Raw genomic sequence first — 12,243 nt, 5'->3', positions numbered from 1 at the left:
GCTGTAAATACAGATGAAGCTTCGCTTGCTTGCTCACTGCTCCTACTGCTGTGTGGCCCAGTTCCTCACCAGGTCATGGACCTAGTCCATGGCCCATGGGGTTGGGGACCCCTGATCTAATGTAACAACTCTGGAAATCAGATTCTATACCCCCTATTTGTTGTTGCTGTTGTTGCTGCTGTTTGTTATTGTTGTCCAGTGTTTAATGAGCTTTCTGAAATAATTTTGTAGTCTGGGGCTACTCTTCAACACTCAGCCAGGCACTTTACATCTCTGCCTTAGCCTTCACTTCCTGCTTGCCCAGAGCCTCAAGGTCAGTCAGAGGTGAGAGCTTTGAGCCTTTCCAGGTCTTTACTGAACATGTACACAGCCCTACACTTGGGAGTAGCCTCACAGATTCCCAGGAATCATTCAGTTGGAATTTTCAGAGCTCTTATGGACATCTCATTCTCCTGTTTTTCTTTTAAAGCTTTTTGGTTAGCCTATTGTCTGCCCAAAATGTTATGTACAACCTCATACAGGCACCAACTTGAATAAAGGCCTTCAAATGTTTTTGACAAATGCCCTCAAGGAAAAGGCTTTTGCGTTAAGTGAGCTCTTAGAACAAATAAAGACATCCTGGCAGTGGGATGTTTCTGAAAACCACCAGCCAATTCAAATGACAGTTCTCTGGGAATGAGGCTTTGAAGGAAATCCAGCCCCGTTCTGTCTTTCCAGTGGTTGCTGGGCTATTGGTCTTCACTGTAATTATGGGCTGTTAATTTTCAAAGCTGCAGTGGAGCCAGTGAGGAGGGGATGAGAATAGAATAGGGCAAGTTAAAAATACCATATGACTCGCTGTACTTAATGAGATTTTTCAATTTGTTTGTTTGTGTGTGTTTATGTATATACACACATACACATACACACACACAGTGAATGGAAAATAAATCTTGGGGCCCCAAAATCACTAAGCTAAAGGGAAAAGTCAAGCTGGGACCTGCTTAGGGCAAACCTGCCTCCCATTCTATTCAAAGTCATCCCTCTGTTCACTGAGATAAATGCATATCTGATTGCCTCCTTTGCAAAGGCTAATCAGAAACTCAGAAGAATGCAACCATTTGTCTCTCACCTACCTGTGACCTGGAAGCCTTCTGGCTGCTTGAGCTGTCTGACCTTTCTTGACAGAACCAATGTATATCTTATATATATAGATTGATGTCTCATGTCTCCCTAAAATGTATAAAACCAAGCTGTGCCCTGACTACCTTGGGCACATGTCATCAGGACCTCCTGAGGCTGTGTCACAGGTGTGCATCCTCAATCTTGGCAAAATAAGCTTTCCAAATTAAACAAGACCTTTCTCAGATATTCAGGGCTCACATTTTGGCAACCATGAAGAGATTCTGGGCAGAGGCATCCCTGACCTTTGACAAATCTCCTATCCGTGCTCGGTACCAGCTTGAACTATCTTTACGGCTCAAACCAATAGGACAATTTGCTGAGGCCTGGAGGCACCCCCTCCAATCACTGATCTTCCAAAATTTGATCAAGATCTAAAGTTTATTTTGCTGTACAACTCCTTTTGTTGGAGTTTTACTAGCTTCCAACACAAGAAAGGCAAGTTTTTCCTGCTGTGATGACGATGAAATGCAGGTAACTCCTTTATGGAGTTTGAGCTTGCTTCCAATGGGGAAGACAAATTTGAGTTTTTTCCTGCTTCTAGGATGGTAGAGAGCGGCCTTCAGCCTGAGACCCATCCCTTACCTAAGGATGGGTAACTGAATTGGAGTTTGTATTGGCTAAAGTTAACAACCAGTTGGTTGTAATTTCTCTTTACCATTAGAGCACTCAGTAGTTGGATAAGTTGTACCATATTTGTTTTGCTTAATTGTTTTTGTTGTTGTTTGTTTGTTTCTGTTTTTGTTGTTGTTTCAGTCTTTTTCCCATTGGGATTGATCAGCTCTATCCGACTCCATCAAATCCAAAGGAAACTTCCAAATTATGGGGAACAAGACCTCTGAAGTGGCTAAATTCCCACACTGTGGTGGGGGACAAAAATGGCCAACAACAGGAAAAAAAAAAAAAAAAAAACAGGAGAGATTTTTTATTTTGATTACTTAAGGGGCTTTATTTACATATCAAGGCCACCTTTTTGCTAGCCAGGCCAAACTGAAAGGGCAATGGCTGTCACCCCACACTGCAGTTCCATAGCTAAGGGCTCTGGCTTCTTTTTTTCCACCAGGACAGCTTGGGTGTGGTTGCTAAACTAAGCCATTTCTGGTTTGATACTTGATACCTCTGAAATAGCAGCAATTTGTTCTAGCTGAATTATGGTAATGAGATTTAAAAATATTTTTTAAAAGGAGCTCAATGATTGAAAGCTTAACTAAAAGCTAACATCCAAGATGTGTGTGTGTGTGTTTGTGCATGTGTGTGTGTATGTGTGTGTGTTTGTGCATGTGTATGTGCATGTGTGTGTGCATGTGTGTGTGTGCATGTGTGTGTGTGTATGTGTGTGCATGTGTGTGTGCATGTGTGTGTGTGTGTTTGTATTGAAAAGGCCTTCACATTTTTTCTTTTTCTCCTGGGACCTTGTCTTTCTCTTTTTTTTTTAGCTAAAGATTTTTTTCTCAGTTGACTGAATTCTGTTTTTTTCATTTACTTCTGCTGTCTCTCCTTTCTTTTGCACCCTCTGCTGCATGAGGGACCTACAATATTATAGTTTATAATAGCCTGACTTTCCTTCAAGAAAGCGGAGAAGGTGCCAGACTCCCTTTTGGGGAGAAACCTGTTTTTCCTTATGAAACCCCAAGAGTGTAAGCAGACAAGTTCATCTCAGCTCTTACGCTGCTTGCTTTTGTATTGTGTTACCTGACTTATTGACTAAAAGAGTTATTGCACCAAAGGCTTTTTCAAGGAAGAGTGTAGTTTAGACATTAGAAGTGTCTTCGTTTAAAAAAACTTTTTAAATGCACTGTGAAAGCATCACATGGTCTAGCCTCATAATAATTCTCCCTTTTTGGAGACCCAGGATTCAGTGTGGGCTCTGCCCGGAGCTCAGAGATCTAGTCAAAAGATAGGTAGTTCCTATATAAATAAAACTGGTCTCCTCATATAATCCTATGATAGATTTCTCTCTTTTTTTTCCTGAGACAGAGTTTTTGTTCTTGTTGCCCAGGCTGGAGTGCAGTGGTGCGATCTCGGCTCACTGTAACCTCTGCCTCCCGGGTTCAAGTGATTCTCCTGCCTTAGTCTCTCGAGCAGCTGGGACTACAGGCACCCACCACCACGCCTGGCTAATTTTTGTATTTTTAGTAGAGACAGGTTTTCACCATATTGGGCAGGATGGTCTTGATCTCCTGACCTCATGATCCACCTGCCTCGGCCTCCCAAAGTGCTGGGATTACAGACCTGAGCCACTGTGCCTGGCTATCCTATGATAGATTTCTATAATTTTTGTTTGATTTGGCATACCACCTTTTTTTTTTCCTATCTATAATTTTTGTTTGATTTGGCATACCATTTTTTTTTTTTTTTTTTTTTTTTTTGAGGCAGAGACTCTCTGTCACCCAGCCTGGAGTGCAGTGATATAATCTCGGCTCACTGAAACCTCTGCCTCCCAGGTTCAAGCAATTCTCCCACCTCAGCCTCCCAAGCAGCCGGAATTACAGGCATGTGCAACCACACCTGGCTAACTTTTGTATTTTTAGTAGAAACAGTTTTTCACCATGTTGGCCAGGCTGTTCTCAAACTTCTGACCTCAGGTGATCCACCCACCTTGACCTCCCAAAGTCCTGGGATTATAGGCCTGAGCCACTGCACCTGGCATGGTAAGTGGTTTTACTGCATGTGACTAATTTACGTGCAACTAGTCATGCAAGTTCAGTAACCCAAGGCGGTCTATACCCTGTTCAACAAGAACCATCTACTGATGACACTTCTGGAAGTCTGGGCAATGTCAACTTGCTGTAAGAGTTCCCAAATGCTCTCAATTATCATGTGATAACAAAGTTTTCAAACCAGTAAATTTTGATTAGCCCTTTACTAGGAATAATCTTGAATAAGCTAGTACTGCCCTCCACAACCACAATTAAAAAAATCAGTGTTGGTTTTCTATTAAATTCAAGCATCATGTAAATATGTAATGTCAAAAATGAGTATTTCCCATATTCCCATAGAATCACAAAGATGATCACTGGTAATATGCTTGCTACATATATTTTACCAGGTTTTTTCTATTCTTTTTTTTTTTTTTTTTGAGACAGAGTCTCACTCTGTCACCCAGTCTAAAGTCCAGTGGCACGATCTTGGCTCATTGCATCCTCTGCCTCCCGGGTTTAAGCAATTCTCCCATCTCAGCCTCCCAAGTAGCTGGAATTACGGGGGCCTACCACCACGCCCATCCAGCTAATTTTTTTGTATTTTCAGTAGAGATGAGGTTTCACCAAGTTGACCAAGCTAGTTTCAAACTCCTGACCTCTGGTGATTCACCCACCTCTGTTGATCCGCCCAAAATGCTGTGATTACAAGCATGAGCCACCATGCCTGGCCATTTTTTTGTATTCTTATACAATTATATGCTTGCTTTATAAAAATGAACTTATTCTACACACACACATATATATATATATAAAATTTTATATATATATATAAAATTATACATATATATATAAAATCACATTATTAGGACATGTTCCCAAATGACAGTATAACATTTTCATCATTCTTTTTAAAAATTTTTTTCCTGAGACAGCATCTTGCTCTGTTGCCCAGGCTGGAGTACAGTGGCCTAATGACAGATTACTGCAGCCTCAAGCTCCTGGGTTCAAGGGATCCTCCCATCCCGGCCTCCTGAGTAGCCCAGCTAAGTTTAAAAAATGCTTTTTGGCCTGGCACGGTGGCTCATGCCTGTAATCCCAGCACTTTGGAAGGCCGAGGCAGGCAGATCACTTAGGGTCAGGAGTTTGAGACCATCCTGGTCAACATGGTGAAACCTCGTCTCTACTAAAAATGCAAAAATTAGCTGGGCATGGTGGCAGGTGCCTGTAATCCCAGTTACTCGAGAGTCTGAAGCAGGAGAATCGCTTGAGCCCAGGAGGCGGAGGGTGCAGTGAATCGAGATCATGCCACTGCACTCCAGCCTGGGTGACAGAGAAAGACCCTGTCTCAAACATATATAAATAAATAAATAATTATATATGTGTGTGTGTGTGTGTGTGTGTGTGTATATATATATAGGAGAGATAGGTGATAGGTCTCACTATGCTGCCCAGGCTGATTTTGAACTCTTGGACTCAAGCAATCCTCCTATCTCAGCTTCCCAAAGTGCTAGGATTACAGGTGTGAGCCACCATGCACAGACATTTTCATCATTCTTTTTTTTTGAGACGAAGTTTTGCTTTTGTTGCCCAGGCTGGAGTGCAATGTCACGATCCCAGCTCACTGCAACATCCGCCTCCCAGGTTCAGGTGATTCTCCTGCCTCATCTGGGATTACAGGCATGAGCCACCAAGACCAGCTAATTTTGTATTTTTAGAGGACATGGGGTTTCTCCACTGCTTTTACTAGACCTTGATCACATCAAAAAGATTGTGTCTCTTCCATTTATTATGTACACAGTTGACACAATGGGGAACTCAGCAAAGGACGCAGAGTGACAGCAGCCTCCCTTCACTGGAATAGTCATGTCTAGACACCTCTTAACCTCTCCTGAGAAGTAAGGATGGGTTTGGTGTATGAGAATAAGAAACAGAGGATCCAGGGTTGAGACAATTTGCCCAAAACACCTCTTGTGGGAAGCACAGTTGCGACCCCCCAGGTCTCTTGGGCTTGCGGATTCCTGCTCTCCCGTGGGCCCCCAGGAGACGTTGGCTGCCAAGAGAAGGAGGAATCCTCCTGGGCAGAGGTTAACTTTTGCCACTCCAGGATTTGCCCACCCTGGGGTCCTGCCAGAAATGTTTCCCCAGCACCACCCTCCCCATGCCACCTCCTGACCGGCTGTCTCCTTCCCACCGTTCAGCAAACACATCCTACCTCCAGGACCAGCCCCTTCATCTCAGGAAGGCTCCCATGGGACTCCCAGAACCCCCCATGGCTCCTGGAGCCCTGAGGGAATAACACCCTGGGTGGGCAGTGATTTGTTTTCCCATCCAGTGCAACCTTGGAGGTAATAGACAAAAACGTCCTGTGATGCGAAGCACTCGTTGTCCTGACCCCCGGTCCAGTGCCCTTCATTCTAAGCACATAGCATCCCCAGGCTGTTCCTGGAGGTGTGGGTTGGTAAGAATAAGCTGGACTAGCTGGGCCAGGGGAGGCAGCCGTGCCCGGGGCACATAGCCACTGCCCAGAGCTGCCCCCAGAGCTGGGAGCCGTCCTGCTCATGGCGCTGTGAGACGTCCTGCTCATGGCGCTGTGAGACGCCCTCCAGAGAGGAAGATGGAAGCTGTCTCCGTGCCCCGGGACTGATGAAGGGCCCATTCCAGGCCTTTGCGCACCCAGGCTCGCTACCCTTCTGGGAGCCCTGTCTTGTGGGCCAGGACCAAGGCGCCCTCACTGGTGACATTCTCAGAAGCTCAGCCACTCCCCACACATGTGCACATAGAGGCGTGCCCACACCAAGCCACGTGTGGGTGTCTGGGGACCATGAGTATGGGGGAGGAGTTGGGTCCCTTCCAGAAAAGTCTGGCCAAAGTCCAGTTATGAAGGTGAGCTGAGATGGGCTCCCTCAAAGGAGCCACAGTGTGGGGAGCCCCTGGCAGAGCCCAGAGAGAAATGCCAGCCCCGAGACTGAGACATGATCCAGGGAGTGCTGCCAAGAGCGGTAGACACAGCCGCTGAGGCCCACAGGGCACAGTGAGGCTGTGGGAGAGGGTGGCCCCTCTGTGGCCATTTCCCCGCCTGTGCTCACATCCCCTCCTCAGGCCTGTCTTACCAGCTCTTGCAGCCCATGACCCACATCTTTTCTGAATCTCTTTACTCTCCTGGCTACTGGGATCCCCAGTCCCCTCACCATTCCTTCTGATCTCCCCTCTGCCTCCCGGAACTGTTCCCCAGGACTCTCTCCTGGGCCAGCCCTTCCTCCCCCTCCACATCAGGGGTTCCAAACCCTGGATGCCTTTGGGATCAGCTGGGTGCCCTTTAAATCCTTCCAGCCCAGAGCCCTGAGCCCCAAGTCACCCCCGCCTGCTCCTGTGGGACCCCTTGGATCAGCCAACCATTTTATCATCATCCATCACATCCCCTGTCACCAAGGGCCTCTGTCATGTTCTGTTGTCCCCATACCCACCCTGGCACCCCTCACCCACCAACCTGTGCCCACCTCCTGCCTTGAGCCTGGTTCCCCTCCTGAGTGGTGTTTCCTCACTCCAGGTGGGCACTGGGGCAGCTGGCAGACCTGGCTGTGAGCTTCTGTTCCCTCCAGAGGGATCCTCCCTTCCAGATTACCTAGTCAAGCTTGACCCCATGGTGTCACCGAGACAGGCCAGAAGAGGGTGATGAAGCCACCAGTGCCCCAAGCCCCACTGAGCTGCAGCAGCTCTGGAGCCAGAGACAGCCTGGGAGACTGAGCACTGAGCGCTGGGTCCCCATGGAGAAATCGTCATAACTTTCCTTTCATCCCACTCTTGAGGGCCCTGGGGGGACACAGGGCACAAGGAGGGGGGCGGAAGAGGCGTGTGCCTGGGTGCTTGGCACCTAGCCAGGGTTCATTTCTGTGGGTTCCCAAGATCCCCAGCCACATGTCGCACTCCTGCCTCACAAAGTGACAGGTACTCCCTGTTCTGGACCCTGAGCTGAGTGTCAGATGCTGACCATAGAGACCCCGGCTATGGGGAGCACAGACTATCAACACAGTCCTGTGAACACAGAGAGAAGAGTACAGGAGGATGCTGTTTGGAGCACACAGGGTGTGGTGTAGTCTAGTTTGGGACCTGGGTGTTGGAGGAGGCTGCTGTGAAGAAGGAACCTTCCGCTGGGTCCTGGATAATCACAAGTGTCGCAGGAGTTCGCCATGTGGAGGTTGGGGTGGGGGCATGGAGCTGGACATGGCAGGAAGTGAAAGTGAGGTAAACTTGAGAGCACTTCTGCACTGACAGAGTGAGTGCACGGGACAGGGTGAGTGTGCACTGGAATGGAGCATGGGTGCAAGGGGCAAAGCATGTGTGCACAGGAGGGGGCATGTGTGCACGAGGGTGGAGTGTGTGCACAAGGATGCTGTGTGTGTACATGAGGATGGAGTATGTGCAGAAGGATGAAGCATGCACACGCAGGGCCAGGGCATATGTGCATGGGGTGTGTGCCTGTTCCTCCTAAGTAGTGGGCACCAGTTGATTCCTCAATGAATAAATGTCAGCCAGAAGGAGAAGGGATGCACCTACAGGCTCATAGCAGGAGAAGCATAGTGCATTGGTGAGCGTGTTTCCACAGGGGACAAGGAGGGTGGTGGAAGAGGCGTGTGGGTGGGGTGCTGGGTACCTAGCCAGGCTGTATTCTGGTAAGTGAGCCCAAAGGGTCTGAGATCAGCCTGAGCACGTTGAGGAGGTGTCGACGGGTGTGCAGAGAAAGGCATGATCCAATGCAGGCCCTAGAATCCCACAGCTGTGCACAGCTGGTATGGACGTGGGAGACCAGGGAAAGAATGAGGAGAGGATGGGATCGGCTTCTGCTCGGCAACGGTGTGGATGGAGGGATGCTCTCCTCAGAAAAGGCCAGTGGGCCAGTGTTGGCATGCTGAGTCTTTTCTCTGTGCTGGTTGCTGGCAGCACTCTGCCAGGGTCCCACCCTTCCTCCCCAGCGTCTGAGCTTTGCTCATAAAGGGCAGGCTCTGTGACCTTTCTCTGAGGAATGCCCTGGGGATCCAGGAGCCCAGGCAGTACCTGGAGACTACATCCCCCACTACCCAGCTCAAAGACTGGAGAGCACCGGCGTGGTCTCATTGCCCCTGCCTCGGCTGAACAGATGCCGGGGCCTCACTGTGTGACTTCCTGGGCCCCACTGGCTCCCTGTCCTCCTTCCCTTGATCCTCCCTGGCCTCCTAAGAGCATTTCCTGAGGGGATGATGGCAGGCATCCTCATCTCTGCATCTGGACCACTGGACCTCAGACATCTTAGGGAGCTGTTAAGTAGGCAATTGGAGAGGAACTTCTGGGACTCAAGAAGAGGATGGGGGTGGAGCCATGGCCTCGGGCACCATCCCAGGGGTAATAGTGAAGCCATAGATGTGCCTGAGAGCTGCCCAGAGAGAAGCCAAGGCCATCCAAGGCAGAGAGCAGATACTCAGAGAACCAGGGTAGCGCCCTGCTGGGAAAGGCAGGGCCAGGGGTTTGCAGACACAGTAGAGCGAAGGCTACGTCCGACCAGTGGCTGATAAGATTCACAGACAGGGGCCACTTCGGGCCACTTTGGTCCACTGCAGGGTGTGGAGGGTGCTGGGGGTCAGCGGGTTGCCCTGGAGGATAGGAGGGAGGCAAACAGCTCCTGTGGGCAACAGGGCGGGGGTTGGGGACAGGGGCGGTGGCTGTACTGGAAGGGGTGAGGGCCAGGGGACAAGGAGGGAGCACTCTGGGAGTCCTGGAGAGGAAAGCGTGAAGACACAGGAGAAGGAGGGAAAGGAGACCAGGCAGGAAAGAAGGGGGGGGGGCGTGGGAGCCAGGGGCTGACTGGAGACTTGACTTCCGACTTCCGTTTGGAAGGGAAACGAAGGCGAAGGCCGTCTGTGTCAGGGTACTCAGAGGAAAGGTCAGGGAACCAGGGCATGTGGGAGAAGAGTGGGCTTCCTCCCACTGTCGGGGGGAGGGTGTCTGTTTAGCTGGAGGTGAGATTCTAGGTCGGGTGTGGGGGAGGTGGTGAGGGTGGAGGCTGGGAGATTAGAATTAGTCATTGTGGTACAAAACGGAAGTTAAGCTACAGAAGCTGTCCAGCGGGAGTATCAGCCAGAGGCTTTGAGCAACCCAGTGCTCCAGAGCAGGTAAAGTGAAGGCTTCCCTGGTCTCTGACATGAACTTGTTCTGACTCCCCTTGTACACGCCCAGGAATGCGTCCTGCCTTGTCCACAGGGGAAGGCCTCCACCCTGCTCAGCCTGCCTGGCAGAAATGTCCCGCAGCCCTCCTGGAGCCTCAGCCCCCTGAATGTGCCCCACAGCAGACAGCTATCAGATTCCTCCACTGGTGTTCGCTCTGTGGCTGGGCAAGTCAGCCAATTTAAACTGTATATGTGTGCGTGTGTTTGCCTGTGTGTCAATGTGCATGTGTGTGCGTATTATGTATGTTTGTGTGTTTGCCAGTGTATGTTTGTGTGTTTGTGTTTGCATGTGTTTGTGTGTGTGTGTGAGCGTGCACGTGTCAGCTCTGCCATCCTTCCTTCAACCTCTGGCTGCTGTGGATGGTGGGGTGAGCTGAGGACGGTGGAGTGAGCTGAGCATGGTGGAGTGAGCTGAGGACGGTGGAGTGAGCTGAGGACGGTGGAGTGAGCTGAGGACGGTGGAGTGAGCTGAGGACGGTGGAGTGAGCTGAGGACGGTGGGGTGAGCTGAGGACGGTGGAGTGAGCTGAGGACGGTGGGGTGAGCTGAGGCTGCTGGAGTGAGCTGAGGCTGCTGGAGTGAGCTGAGGATGCTGGAGTGAGCTGAGGATGCTGGAGTGAGCTGAGGATGGTGGAGTGAGCTGAGGATGGTGGGGTGAGCTGAGGATGGTCAATGGGATCCTGAAGGTGCCTGCCATCAATGACAATGACTCCATCACCAAGAGCGAGTTCGACAAGCTCTATGGCTGCTGGGAGTCCCTCATAGATGGCATCAAGTGGGCCACAGAGGTGATGATTGCCGGCAAGGTAGCAGAGGTGGCAGGCTATAGCAATGTGGGCAAGGGCTGTGCCCAGGCCTCGTGGGGTTTTGGGGTCCACATCATCATCACCAAGATTGGCCCCATCAACGCACTGCAGGCTGCCATGGAGGGCTACGAGGCGACCACCATGGACGAAGCCTGTCAGGAGGGCAACATCTTTATCACCACTGCAGGCTATGTCAACATCGTCCTTGGCCAGCACTTTGAACAGGTGAAGGATGATGCCATCATGTGTAACACTGGACGCTTTGATGTGGAGATCGATGTCAAGTGGCTCAGTGAGAACACTTGGAGAAGGTGACTATCAAGCACCAGGTGACCAGGTACTCGCTGAAGAATGGGCGTCACACCATCCTGCTGGCTGAAGGTCAGCTGGTCAGCCTAGGTTGTGCCATGGGCCACCCTGGCTTTGTGACGAGTGACTCCTTCATCAACCAGGTGACTGCACAGATTGAGCTGTGAACCCACCCAGAGAAGTACCCCATCGGGGTTCACGTCCTGCCCAAGAAGCTGGATGAGGCAGTGGCTGAAGCCCACCTGGGCAAGCTGAACATGAAACTGACTGAGAAGCAGGCCCAGTACCTGGGGCATCTCCTCTGATGGCCCCTTCAAGGCTGATCATTACCGCTACTGAGAGCCAGGCCTGAGTTTCATCTTCCAGCTGTCGTTCTTGCCCAGGCCCTGCCTCTCCTTCTTAAGAGGAAATAGCACCGACTTTGTGATTGGTTGGTCAGCATCCCCCACCGACTCCCCAGGGCTTGTCATTCAGTTTTTGGCTTCTGCTGCACCCCTCATACTATTCCAAGTGTGTCCGGGGAACTGAGAGGCCCCTCCTCAAGCCCTGGTCATGGCAGAGGTATGAGGGAGACAGCCACAGGGAACTGTGAGCTCAGTGGTCTTGGAACTGCTCATTAAGTCAGTCCTTCCTTAACCTGGATGTCAGCAGTGAAGTCACAAAGTCCATGTACTTTACCATCTAGGCCTTCACTTGACCTGTGGACTTACACTGTGTGCTTGGTTTACAGGTTCAGTGGTTCCTCAGCCCCTGACAGAAGGAGCTGTACTGAAGGGCAAGGAGGAACAGTTTCAATTTTCCTGAGAGCTTGGCTTAGTGCTGGGCCTTCTCTTAAACCTCATAACAATGAGGTTGGTACTTTCAGTCCCTGTTTCACAGGGATTAGAATACACTCTTAAGGGACAACTGAGAAAGAACAGGGAAGTGACCGCCAGAGGTTGAGAGGGGCCAGAAAAGCATAAAAGCAGGCACAGATCGGCCACCACTTTGTAACAAGAGGGTTCCTATCACAACCCTGGGTCAAAAAGAGAATAATTTGGCTTATAATATTTATAATGTTAAAAGAAAGCAAGAAGGTAGGTTAATAAAAATCTCAATGCCATTAAAAAAAAAAGAAAGAAACAGAGAG

General features: G+C 49.9%; 1 pseudogene; it reads left to right on the top strand.

The window, feature by feature from the left end:
• Window positions 1–10,664: 10,664 nt before the first annotated feature.
• On the top strand, window positions 10,665–11,453 carry LOC126962624 (adenosylhomocysteinase-like; annotated as a pseudogene).
• The last annotated feature ends 790 nt before the right edge of the window (window positions 11,454–12,243 follow it).

The sequence above is a fragment of the Macaca thibetana genome, chromosome 9 (assembly GCF_024542745.1).
Source record: "Macaca thibetana thibetana isolate TM-01 chromosome 9, ASM2454274v1, whole genome shotgun sequence".
Taxonomy (NCBI): Eukaryota; Metazoa; Chordata; class Mammalia; order Primates; family Cercopithecidae; genus Macaca; species Macaca thibetana.
This window is presented reverse-complemented; position numbering and strand designations above follow the sequence as displayed.